Source organism: Trichosurus vulpecula, chromosome 4 (assembly GCF_011100635.1).
Source record: "Trichosurus vulpecula isolate mTriVul1 chromosome 4, mTriVul1.pri, whole genome shotgun sequence".
Taxonomy (NCBI): domain Eukaryota; kingdom Metazoa; phylum Chordata; class Mammalia; order Diprotodontia; family Phalangeridae; genus Trichosurus; species Trichosurus vulpecula.
Genome location: NC_050576.1, coordinates 121,575,798 through 121,589,675, shown reverse-complemented (window position 1 = coordinate 121,589,675; position 13,878 = coordinate 121,575,798). Strand labels below are relative to the sequence as shown.

Sequence of the window (13,878 nt, the reverse complement as noted above, 5' to 3'; positions counted from 1 at the left end):
TTTGGGTCTCCTTTAGCAAGTCATTGACTTGTTTTTCATGGTTTTCTCGCATCCTTCTCATTTCTCTTCCCAATTTTTCCTCTACTTCTCTAACTTGCTTTTCCAAATCCTTTTTGAGTTCTTCCATGGCCTGGGACCATTTCATGTTTTTCTTGGAGGCTGTTGGTGTAGGCTCTTGCACTTTATTGACTTCTTTAGGCTGTATGTTTTGGTCTTCTTTGTCAGCAAAGAAAGAATGGAAAGTCTGAGACTGAATCTCGGTGCATTTTCGCTGCCTGGCCATATTCCCAACCAACTAACTTGACCTTTGAGTTTTTCAGCAGGGTATGACTGCTTGTAGACTAGAGAGTTCTATGTTCCACGTTTGGGTGGGAGGTGCCAGCTCTGCCACACCAGCACTGCTCCTTACCCAACCCCCAACCCGGACTGGGCTTAGGTCTTCAGCAGGCTGTGCACTCCTGCTCTCATCCACCACTTAATTCCTCCCACCAGGTGGGCCTGGAGCCAGAAGTAACACCAGCTGTAGCTGCCCCACCTCCGCTGCCCCCGGGGCTGGAAGCCTAACAGCGAACTCTTTCTACTCCCACAGCTTTTCCCACTAACCTTCTCCGCAGTCTTTGGTGTTTGTGGGTTAAGGAGTCTGGTAACTGCCGCAGCTCACTGATTCAGGGTGCTAGGGCCCCCTCTGCCCAGCTTCTGGTCTGGATGGTCCACGCCGCCCACGCTGGACTCTGCTCCACTCCATTCCTAGCTCCCAGCTCCCAGCCCCGTGTGGGATAGACCTCACCCAGAGACCATCCAGGCTGTCCTGGGCTGGAGCCCTGCTTCCCTCTGCTGTTTTGTGGGTTCTGCCGTTCTAGAATTGGTTCAGAGCCATTTTTTATAGGTTTTTGGAGGGACTCGGTAAGGAGCTCATACTAGTTCCTGCTTACCAGCCGCCATCTTGGCTCCGCCCCCCACATACCTTTATTTTTAAACTATTCAGAGCAGGATGTGGTGGGGCACACCATTCATCCCAGCTGGTGAAGAGGCTGAGGTTGGCAGATCTCTTGAGCTCAGGAGTTTTGAGCTGCAGTGGGATGTGCCCATCAGCTGTCAACACTAAGTTCAGCAGCCTCCAAGAGTGGAAAGCCATGTAATACCCATTAATAATAACCTTTGCATTTCTGCATGAGACCAGGAGACCTCATCTTTAAAAATAAATATGTATGCTTAGAATTCACCTTGTCCTTTAAAATTCTTCCCAAACTGACCTCCTTCTAGCTGTGTCATGCCAGTCTCTTAAGCAGTATTCCTTATATGTAAACATAGTTCTGTAGTCTTTTTTTAACTACTTGTATCCATATATTTTCATGCTGTATGCATTCTTATTGTCCTGTGTATTTGAGAAACAACACCATATGAGATGGAAAACACTATTTGGAATAGGAAAACCTGTGCTCAAGTCTTGGCTCAGCCAAGTAGTTAATAAAGATATTTATTAACTGTCTGACCTTTGGCAGCCCTCTTACTTCTCTGATAATCAGCTTCCTTATTGTTAAAATAGGGCTAATAACGCTTGTACTACTTGCCTAGAGTGGTTATTGTGGGGAAAGTGCTTTGTAAACTTTAATAGGTTTTATAAATGGAAGCTATTATGGCATCTTATAACATTCTGTACAGTGGCCAATTAGTGTTGAGTGACAACAATTTATGTTTGTGCTATGTGTCTTGTAATATAAACTTATAGAGAAGAAGGTTATATTTCTTTAAAGTGTTTGTATATTGCTTTCTATCAAATATATAATTCACATAGGTGCTGTTGGTGATGATTTTTTTAATTTAAAAATTTTAAGAAAACTTAAAAATTAATCAAAATATTTGGAAATAATTTTTTAAAAACTATTTACTGGAGCCTTTATACTCTAGTTATTCCAGTTGTTTTAATGTTAATAATTAAAGTGATTCTCTTACCAAAAACACTTAAGAAAAATTCCTTTTATATGTTTGTCCTTTATATCAAAAGTTGTAATTACCAATGATAATTATCACTGTATTAGGTAGGACATGTTGAGGAAATCATTAGTGCTTGGAAAATATTGTTATTTGTTATATTCTATCTTTTCCTCTTGCCAGTTTGCCCCTTCCACTTCACGCCACCCACCACATACATGACTCTATCATAATTAAAAACACCCTGGGTAATGGAGCTTAGAGCAAACGAATTCCTGTCACATTTGAGTGAGTTCTGCCCACCCACCAGCCTTCTTTAGCTGTCTTTCTTTTTGTTTCTGACCTGGCTGTGTTTGTGGATTGTTGCCTTTGGATTACCCTGGTCACCTCCGGGTTAAGGATCTCAGCTTGATTAGCCTTTTGATTACCCCTTTCATATCTTTGTGTCAGCTACTGGACTATGACTGATTTATATGTCCTGGGTAGCCCTAGTGACACTGCCCTGTGGGGGAGGAGCTTGGACAGTAGCTAGAATTTGTAGATGTCCGTGTTATTTGTACCCCTTAAATGTTCTTGTCTTGCTTACGAATAGCCCTTATATGTAAGCCCTTCTCTGCATCTGTTTGGTCTGTTACGGTTATTTTGCAATGATCATAGCTGCAGACATAGTAGGTTAGTTGTATACTAGGCATTTATTATTGGTAGTCCTCTCCTACCTTTAATGCTAAACATGATTTTAGGGGATGTTTAAGATGCAAATCAAATAGCCAGGTGTATGTGACATGTGGGAGAGGTATAAATTCCGAAATCACCAGACCATTGTATAATTCTATCTTGCTGTTTACTCAACTTCATTTGTAGCTTGCTGCCTTATTTTTTTGTAAGTTTCCCAATAGACACAATTGACCATAATGATTATTATCATTGGAGTGTCTGTTCTCTAGGTATCAGAATTCAGTGATAGTTTTAAATTTTATTTCATCACTGAAAAATCTTAGTTGGTAATTTCCTTGTATAGTTAGAATGTGATTTTTTTTTCCTTCAGTTTAATAATGTGCTGTGCTGTATCAGGAAATCTTTGAAGAAGACTCCATAGTTACCACCAGCCTTGTCCTCTAAGGAAAAAAAAAAAGCAAGGCAGTTGATAGCCACAGCGTCTATCAAGTTTTTCACAGCTCTCCATTGCTCGTAAAATCTAGACTGTACTTTGACCACAATTCACAATCTTCACTTTTCTCTTACATGAATTTAATTTTACTTCATATGGCCAAACTTCTAAGAATGGCTTATCTTTTTAACTAGTATGTTTTTGAGTTAAATGGTATAGCCTGATGTCAGTATACTTCTCAAAGTATTAACAGAATTATGCAAAGACGCAGTGTTGAATACCCCCATTCAGATTCTTGTGTATATGGAGATTCTAGTTTCCTTATACATTTTATTTCATGCCATGAAAATTAGTTAATTTTATATTAAAATAGTAGATTATAGTGGGCATTATTTCTCTCCTATAGAAGGAATTTGAGTCCAATTGGCCTTCCAAGAAACTTGTCCAAATAAGATCCAAGTGCAGTAATTAGGAACATTAAGGCACTGTAAGGCACAACTGATGATGCTCATTTTACCTTTTCAGTGATTGCATTTTATCCAATAAAAGGTGTTTAGCATGTTTAGGAAAATCTAATAAATGCTTCTTAGATAATGTTTAATCCTTAGTGAGTGGGATCGATTCTCTACATTAGCCTTATTCTGACATGGTATACTTGAGTGATTTTCTTTCTGTTGGAGGGGAAAAAAATCTATTGTAGTTGAAAGATTTAAGCTTTCATCTTTTGCAGCTTCTACACCTTCTTTCAGACTCAGCTAATCTTGTTAATCACAGTTTGAATATGTTTTTATACACCATTGTTGGGTGTGAATAGAGTACTGAATATGTAGGAAACAGAGCCAGCTATTCAGACTGCCACAGATCTCTCTGCTTCTGGACCTGCTGGCTGAACATTTATAAAACCCCTCTAGTCATACTGTGTAGTTCTCTCCACACCTGTCATTTTATTCTACTCTTTGAGATGATATGACTTAATCCATTTTCTACAACTGGGCAGTATAATGATTGCAGAGAATTCATACTTCAATATATGACTGTAATTTTGGGTTTTTTGTTTTTGTTGATTTTTTTTAAGAACTTTGCTACTTCTAACAACTAGTAGCAGTTGTGTGTGTGTGTGTGTGTGTGTGTGTGTGTGTGTGTGTTTTAATGAAATTGTCCTACCTGTTTTCTGAATTTTTGTCTCTGGACTCAATACATGAAATATTTTTCTAAGATAAGTTAGGGTGTATTTATGGTACTGGGACCATGGCACTGGAATAAACCATGGTTGACCTGTCACAATCAGAGTTATCATCATCATTGTTATTATGCAAAAAGATTTGATGAATTATTGCATTTGAACTCAATATATTTTACAAGGAACTCTTAACTATTTTTTCCGATTTTTTTTTTAGTAGGGAATAGAAAAGGAAGATGAGAAGTAGGAATACCAAAGGAAAGATGAAGGTGGTGATTACAAAAATATTCGTTCAATTAAAACTGCCACATTAACTCCTCATATTATAAAATAACTTTACATAACTATTCTTGTTCATTGCTGGTTCTCACTTCCCAAATCACAGGTGCTTGCAAACATGTTTTAATGAGGGAGCAGCAAATAATAATATTAGTTAACATTTACGTATCACTGACTGTGTGCCAGGCACTGTGCTTTACAATATCATCTCATTTTATCCTTACAAGGTAAATGCTACTGTTATCACTATTTTAGAGGTGAGGAAACTGAGGCGAACAGAGGTGAGGTGACTTGCTCAGGGTCACACAACTACTAAGTTTCTGAGGTCATATTTGAACTCAGATCTTTCCTATTCCAGGCCCAGTGCTCTATCCACTATGTCACTTATCTACTCCAGATAATACAGAAGAGATCATTTGTCAATAAGTAAACTTGAGAAATTAGAAAAACAAACATGACATTTATCAGCAGCCAACATAGCTGAAGCAGGCAAGGCATCCTGAAAGTGGTGGGCAGTAACACCTGGCTGATCAAACCACTGCCATCATCTTTACTATCAGCTTCCCTTAAACCTGGGTGGAGACAGCCCCAGATCCTGAACCCAACTGCATTAGAAATCACAGTTCTCCCCAGACCATTGACTTTGCTTTTCTCTCAGTCCACTCAGCTGTAATAGAGAAGAGTATCCAACTCCACTACCAACTGCCAACACTCTGCCACCCATGAGAAGGAAAGCCTAAGAGCCCTGGGAGTGACAGTGCTCCCTAGCCATCATCCCTGCTTCCACCCTGTCCCCATAGTCATCATCAAGGGGATCGACCTCTGTATAACTGCCTCTGTGGGTGCTACATCCCCTGCCACCTCAACAGCCACAGCTACTAAAGACCCTGAAAAGAAAATACATGCCACCAAAGTCTCTGATACTGTCAAATAGTTTCATATCACAAATAGATAGATAAGATTTTAGCAGTGGAAATGACATTAGATATGTTGCATTCCTATCTGCTTTGCCTTAGCCTCCTGGGGACTATTGGACCGTTCCATCCTACTTGCAATTGGAATCTCCTTTATTATTTGTTTTACCACCTCCTTCTCCCACTCAGCACACATGAGCATGCGTGCGTGCACACACACACACACACACACACACACACACACACACACACTCTGAAATGGGAGTTCTTTGAGAGCAGAGACTGCCTTGTTTTTTTCTTTGCATCCTCAGCACTTAACACAATTCTTTGAACATACTAAGTACTTAAATTCATTCATTCATTTATTTCATAAACTATCTTGTTAGCACCAGAAAAGAATAAAAACAAATAGAGTATAGAAGATGATTTTGTTTGCAAGCCTTTGTACTGACTGCAGTGAAAAACTCAAAGCAGGAAGTGAAAAGCAGGTCGTTACTTTAGCTATTTAATAACTAGAAAATTCAGTTGCATTCTTCCTTTGTATATAAGGAAATATGCAAAGTTATATAAGATATTTAGCAAATATAGAAATAACAGCCTCTAGTATTTATACTTAGCTCATATCCTTCTTTCTTTCTATATTTCATATATTTTTTACAGAAACTACTTATATTTTTACATATAAAATTTAGTTGAAGTAAAGACTGGTGACAGCCGTATGCTGTTTACTAGTAGAAGTCTGGCATAGTTACGAATTTTTGCCTCTTTTTAGTGTACTTATCTCATTTTATTTTGTATTACAACTGTTTGTCTTATATCCACTACTAGATTTTAATCCCCTTGCAGAGTGTCTTTTTTATTTACATTTTCGGGAATGTTTAGGTGCTTAATGTTTTTAATTGAATGAGGAGACAAATTTTTTTTTAAAAAATCAAAATAAAAGTATTTCAAATAGTTTCAATGAATATGTGATTTTAAAAATACAGATGCAGTGTATTTGCTTAATTAAAGAGATACAAAAGCAGCTACTGATTGATGGATAATCAGATATCTTTTTTTCTCTGTGGAAAAAATGTTGTCATCTTATTTTACACAGTGATACATTTCAAAGTGAGAGTAATGATTACTATATTTTTTTATACCCTGATGAATCTGTGTTGTAATAAAATTGTTTAAGCAAACCTACATAAAGATGAACAAAAGCATGGGATTTGAAGTACCAGAAGAGAAGGTGAAGCGCTGTTAAGTCATCCATAAAGGATGATGATTACGGCATACAGCAGCTTTGGGAATAATTTTAGGGAAGCAGAGGGAACATTCTTTTAACGTCTCTCATTCTTACTGTAAAGAATTCTATGTAACAGCTTAGTGATTGTTGGGTGCAAAAAGTAGTCAGAACTTTTGATTAGCAGCAGGTAGGTGGTGCACTGGTAGCAGGCTTTGAAGGTTTCTCTACTCAAAATTCAACCTATCCAACAGCAATGAATATCTTTCAGAATATTTTGAAAAGACTACTTTGTATGTATTTAAAAAGTTAAAAAAAATCAAAGTTCACAAAGGTTGTTATTCTAGCATTCCCTTTTGAATATTGACATCTCTCTGATCAGTCTTCGTTATGTCTCAACAAACTCTTGATAATTTGTATGTGTTAAGTGTAAAGATTTACTCTTGCAATGTGAACATTTTTAAGTGAAAATATCTCCCATTCTGAATATTGATTTACACATCTATATGTCAATTTTAAGTTGAGACAATTTTCCAATAAGTTAAAAAGATCAAATAAGACAGGTTAAATTTACTAGAGTTGAGTTTTTCTTATCTGTTATTGCTCATCTGTCTCTTTTTCTGGATAACAATATTATTTTTGATGATTATATCAGCAGTTTAACAAAAAAGATCAACCTACTTGGAGTTCAAAGTGAAATTCATCTGAATAAATTATAATTTGGTAGCCTTTAAATTTTTTTATTTTTAGTTTTGGCTTTTTACTCCCCTCAACACTTTTGTGACGAAGCTTTTCTTTAGTCTTTGCAATATTTGCATTTATGTGATTTTTTTCATGAAATAATATCCCTACGTGTTTGCCTCTGTTAGATTCTGCATTTAAAAATACATTCAAAGAAATAAGGTATTAGCTACTGTGAACTTATATAAAAGCAACATTAGACTGTTTCGGCACATTAAAATATGTAGATTTCCATGAGTGGGCTCCCCTTTTCACTAAAGCCATGGTCTGCCATAGTTAGAAAATGTAACCAAAAAGATCATTTTAACACTGGGATTTTACAAGATAAAACTACATGCGTGTTGGCATCTCTTGACTAACCAAGAGTATCGTTTCTCATGTCCTTAGGGTGACAGAAGCACTCAGTCTCTCTGTTCACTCACCCTAAGAAGGCAGAAGGCGATGCATTTGATTAACCAAGTGATGCTGCTGCACGTCCATTGATTTACAGAGTAGATGATAATTTTGCATAGGTTTTTCAAGCTGACACAAATCAGCTCTTGTCTATTATATTACATATCATTACTCTGAAGTTGACTCTGGTAAGTTGAGTCCTTATAGACATTCATAATGTTGGAATAAATGTATCACATGGGAAAAGTTTGGGTGGTAATGTTTTGTTTTGTTTTAATACCAAGATATTTAACAGGTTAAAAAAATATGATATACTCATGTACAAGGAGAATAGAAATTTGGTAGCATTTTTTTCATACTTAATAAGTTGGGACAGAAGGGACTATTTAGTGGACTTTATCAAGGTGGGTCTCATTTCTACCTGCTTCACTGAATCATTTCATGAATTTGAGACAGAGACTCAAATCTGTGTTTTGGCTTTGCTACTTCCAAAGGGCAGCTGGTAATTCCTGTCTGTTCAGTAAAAATTTTACATTCATAGCCCATATTTTCACAGATGGTTTATAAAATTTAACTTTGGGCACTCTGGTAACTAATCATTCTATAACAAAAGTTTTAAGTAAAATCTATATAAAATAGTTATAATTCAAAATTTAGTTAATTTAAATTGAAATGTTCTGGTCTAATTTGAGGAATTGGAGTAACCTGCTTTTTTTTTTTTTAGTTTCGCCTCTTTTTTTTTTTAGTTTTGCCATTTTTTAAAAGACAAGATATATACTTTGAAATATGAATGCAGATTTCACTATTAAAATACTTATATTGTTCTAAAATACAAGGTGTCCCTAAAGTAAAATTTCTTTGAAAGAGAAAAAATATGTATCAGCACATTTGAAAAAATAATTACACAAAGTCGACATAAATATATATGTACTGGAATTTTAACGTTTTGATTTCATCAAACAAAAGTGTTTGATTAATTTTTGTTATCACTATGTCTTCATTACATTAAATGTTCTCTCACTAAGAGTGTAAAGGTTATACTCCGGTTTTATACAGGTCATCTTTGAGAGAACAGTTCAACCCATATTTGTAACAATATCGTATGTCTTTATAAAATAAATTCTTTAAGAAGTGTGTAGTTTGAAGGATTCCTTTTCCCTCCCCCAGTCTTCTTTTTATTCATAGACAATTACAGGTTGATGTTGTTATTGTGCTATTAAACTGATAAGTGTAACCTGTTATGTCACATGCCTTAGAAGTAGTTAATGTACTTATCTGTTAGTGAATATTAACATTTGTTGGTCTGAGATTTATAGCAGTTCATTCCACATAGCATATTTCAAGGGTTTCCCCCCCTAAACTTTCTTCAGCAAAAATCCGAACAGCAATGTTGGCTATATACTCAGTCATCTGCTTAATCCTTATCCCCTTCGCATTGTCAATACCCATCTAATTCCACTTTAACAACAGTAATTGGCTGATGGAGTAGAAGATATAGATTTGTTTTCCTGATGACTCCTTGACTTTTTTTCCTCTGGTAATACTAATAGAATTCCAAATCCGTACTGGTGTGATCATGTCATGAGTAGGTCAACAGTCATGTCAAGGTCCTATTGGAAACCTCATAGCCAACATCTTAATTTAGACTTAGCTATCTTTTTCTCTTGTATGTGCAATTGTAAGCAATTCTTCCAAGTCCCAGCTCTCATTTCATTATAACAGATTTCATTTAATTCAAGGGAAGGTAGTTCTGCATGTGAATCATTTAGACTCACTACAATTTATTAAATACAGTTGTATAAAAAAGGTATTTTTCCTTTTTAAAAGTTATTTAAGGAATTTAAAGGAAAAGGGAAAACATTGCTTTTATTTCAACTGTATTTTGTTAGGATTTATGAAATTTATAATGATGAAATGTAAAAAATTACGGGGATGATTTAAGTCCCAAGAGACAGTGGTGGCATGTGTGTTTAAATACAATCTACTTTTATATGCAAGCTGCATGTGGCCAGTGTTCTGCTTATATTTTATTGCAAATGCTTGGAGAAAAGCATGCAACAAGGATAAGTAAGAAATATAAAATATTTAACCTAAGTGATAATTTTAATGATATAATTCTAAAGAATCCTTCATGTTGAAGTATTAAAACCTCTTATTACTTTTTCTTTCCCCTGCAAATAATTGTGATTACTAAAAATAATTCTATTATGCTAGTGTTTCTGTATATAAAAGGGCAATTTCAAGGAATTGAAGGAAACACAACAAATATGCATTTTGGTTAATAATTGATTATTACAACCTGGAGTTATTAGCATCACATTTGAAGAACTAAGAAGTTTGGAAGGATATTAGCTAAAGTGAAGAGAAGTAAAGATCTAATGATTGTCATTTTTAGCCCTAAAGACTTTGGAAGCCAATTCTGAAGGGAGTTGACTAGTACAAAAATCTTCTTCTGATCACTGTTTTAAGCTTTTATGTTTTGTTGAATTTATTGCTTCAAAAGTTGGTTATTACTTGGTGTGCATTTGCACTGCAGAAATATTTTTCTCATGTTAGCCAAAGCATATATAGAGGCTATGCACATCTAATATGAGGTATTTATTATCATACTAGTAGGTTTCTGGTATTGACATTTATATATTTGGAAGGCCAAGACAGTCAAATTGGAAAACACATAAAATTTCAGTAACAGTTCTTCATGTTGAATGTATTGGCTATTAACATCAGTTTATCTAAAATTTAAGTCATATGACATTTTGACCAATAAATCCAATAGATACACAAAATTAGCTATGTTGTCATTAATTAGCTATGCTATTATTATTTTTTTGTCTTTCTTCATTAATACTATTTGCTTATTTTGCAAAATAGCTTAGTGATAAAAAAACCTAAATTGGTCCCACTTTGTCTGAAAACTAATTGAACATACTTCATTTCTTTAATGAGATCAGTGCTTATGACACATTTTTCTTTAGTAGTGATAGTTATGTAATATAGTACTTTCCAGAGGATTAAATGAGGGAAAAAAATAAGAATTAAGGAAAGGTACCATGGTGTAGAGGGAAGAAGCACTGGCTTTGGCACTATTTAACATTATAACCTTGATCAGGTAATTTAGTCTTTTTGTGTCTCTGTTTCAAATTTATAAAAATGGATGATCTTTGAGAAGCCTACTGTCTCTAAAGTTATATGATTTTGAGCAAGAAATTTTCAAATAAGATCTGTATAATAGTTCCAAGCTTGAAAGCAAGTTTCTTTTGTCTTATATGAATATTCAAAGAAGAAGTGGCATCATCAACATACTTCTTTAAATACCATTTATAGAGCTATTTGAGGAATGCAAAGCACTTTGGAAATATTATTTCATTTTATCCTCACAACAGCCAAGGGGGAGGTGGGGCAGGGTGCTATTATTTTCTTCACTTTACAGATGAGGAAACTAAGGCAGAGAATTAAGTGATTTGTCCAGGATTACACAGCTAGTGAATGTCTGAGGTGCAATTTGAACTCAGCTCTCCCTTCCTCCAGGACCAGTGGCATATCCACACTTAACATCTTGCTGCTTATTACATTTAAGTCACTTTCATGTGTATCTTTGTGTGTCGTTCCCAAGGGAAGGACTTAGCTCCACTGAGTATCCATAAGGACATTATTCCACACTCTGTGTACTGTAGGGATCTCTACCAGATTAAGGCAAGTCCTAAAGATTTAGAAGATCCCCAAGGAAATAGATTACCTCCAGTCTCCTCCCAAGACTATCATGAGCATCCTAGTCTCAAATTTTATTTCTTGTCCCCCGTGTTTACCTGTCTCAACCACCTCTTTTCAACATTGAGCAAACCATTAACCTAAAGTATTAGGTTGAAAAGACACAAATACACTATATCCCATCTCTATTGTCCTTCTTATTCACAGATCATTCCTAAGAGTGGTCATTATTGGTATTAACCATAATTTCTATCTTGGAGTCAACAAGACTGCCCTGGTTTTTCTTTTTCTCTGTATCTCTCTTTTTGGGGGGTGTTACTGAGGGCTATCAATTTCATCATACATAATTTCTGAAAAGGGGATCAATCCTCTCATGTTAAGTAGTCTTATTTAGGCAAATCAGTAATTGAATTTTGACCATAACTTGTTCTTTATGTACTTGAATCAGGCAGTTAACATTATTTAAACATATTTCTGTAGTATAATTAGCAGCCAGAATAGGTTGTTCCCAAAAAGGACATCTACCAGTTTTGACACTGAGAATTAATTACAAGTGAAAAGACAGATTTGTGCTCCGGCTAGAATTAGCTAGCAGTTCAAAACATAGCAGTCACCTTGGAATCTTATAACAAAAAGTGACACCCTTTCTTTTACTGTGGACTAGATGTAGCTTGTGAAGTTTATTTAGCCAAATCAGCTGTTTGTCAGCTCTATCTATTCAGTTTAATTAAATTTAGAAAATAGTTTTTGGTTCCCTTTGACCATCGCAAAGTTCATGGTTATTGAATAATAATAATTCACCCTCATCCTTAAAAAACACATTTTGTATGTGTTTGTGTCTAAATAGGTCAGATAGTTATCACAGCTCATTCATTGTAAGTGGAAAAGGGTGACATTCAACCTTTCTACCCACTTTTAAATGTAGTGAAGTTTCAAAAGAATATGCCTTTTAATTAAAGAGCTGAAAACTGTATTAGTCCTTTGCATGATATGTCTCAGACAAAATGCTGGCACTGTATTCTCCTGATGTTCTAAGTGAGCACAATTTTTTAAAAAATTCTTTTAATGCAAGTTTACTCATTCCAAGACAACAAAGACCCCCTCCAAATATCTTACATTGGTTAATACAGAGAAACACTGTGATAGTGGGTTAATTTTGAGTGCACAAAGAGCTATTGGAGGGTACAGAGAGGGCATCTGGTGGATAAGCTTCCAATATGATGAGAATGATAACAGATCTGCCACTTGTGCAAAAGACAAGGAATCTTTTACAGTATTTGACTTTTAAAAGCATGTCATTTTATTTGTTTTTTTAAAAGCATATTTTAGATAAATGTGGTAAGAGTTTTAACAAGAATATTCTTTCCTTGTGATCTTCAACTAAAAACACAACTAAGATATTTCTAAGTTTCTCAGTTTCAAGATGTTTAGGCCAGTCCTGCGCCTATTTTAAATTAAAGCATAAATGTGTATTTAAAAATGGAAGGTTTTTTTGTATTGGTGATTTTGAGTATTTGGCAGTATAATTAGTGCTATCAACATTTACTGCTTAATACTTTTTGATTTTTAAAGAAAACTGTTCAACGTGTGTATTGTGACTGTGTTACTATGGTCTACTCAGATACCTGGAAGTCACATCCTGACCACAAATCAGTTCAGTCCATTCCAAGCATGGAGGACAACCTGTACAAAGTCACAAAGATGGGAGATGGGATGTCATGTTAGAAATAACAGGAAGGACAATATAACTGTGCCACAGAGTGCATGAAGGAGAGAAATGTATAATCATGCTGGAAAAGCATGTTGGGGCCAGATCTATGAGGTTTTTAAATCCCAACAGTAGAATTTACATTTTATCCTAGAGGTAATAGGGAGAAACTAGAATTTCTTACTATTTGTGGGACTAGAGAGAAGGTTATAGAGCAGTAGAAGGCATCATCATCATCGTTGTAGTCATAGTAATAGCCTTTATATTGCACTTTTAGGGTGTGCAAAGTGCTTTACAAATCTTATCTTATTTGATTCTCACAACAAATCTGGGAAGCAGGTGCTATCATTATCCCCATTTCTACACTTAGGCAGACAGAAGTTAAGTGTCACAGGTTGCAAGAGTCTTTGGCAAGATTTGATAGGTCTCCCTGATTCAAGACTTGCCAAGTGATTAAAAATATGGGGGAGAGTGGAGAGGACAGAATGACTCAAAGTTTCAATTCTGGGTGATTTAAAGAGTGGTAATGGCCTCCAATAGAGATAGGGAAATTTATAGGAGGGGTAGGTTTGGGAAGAAAGGTAATGAGTGTTTTCATCTATGTTGAGTCTGAGATGACATGCATTTCAGTATATCTGGTAGGCAATTAGCAATTTAGGACTGAGTTCAGGAAATAATCCAGGGCTGAAT

The 13,878-nt window shown here is 35.5% G+C and overlaps 1 protein-coding gene across 2 annotated transcripts in view; it reads left to right on the top strand.

The window, feature by feature from the left end:
* Positions 1–13,878, top strand: part of GPATCH2 (G-patch domain containing 2) — a 263,126-nt gene that overhangs the window by 79,690 nt on the left and 169,558 nt on the right. The gene's annotated exons all lie outside the window — the stretch shown is intronic.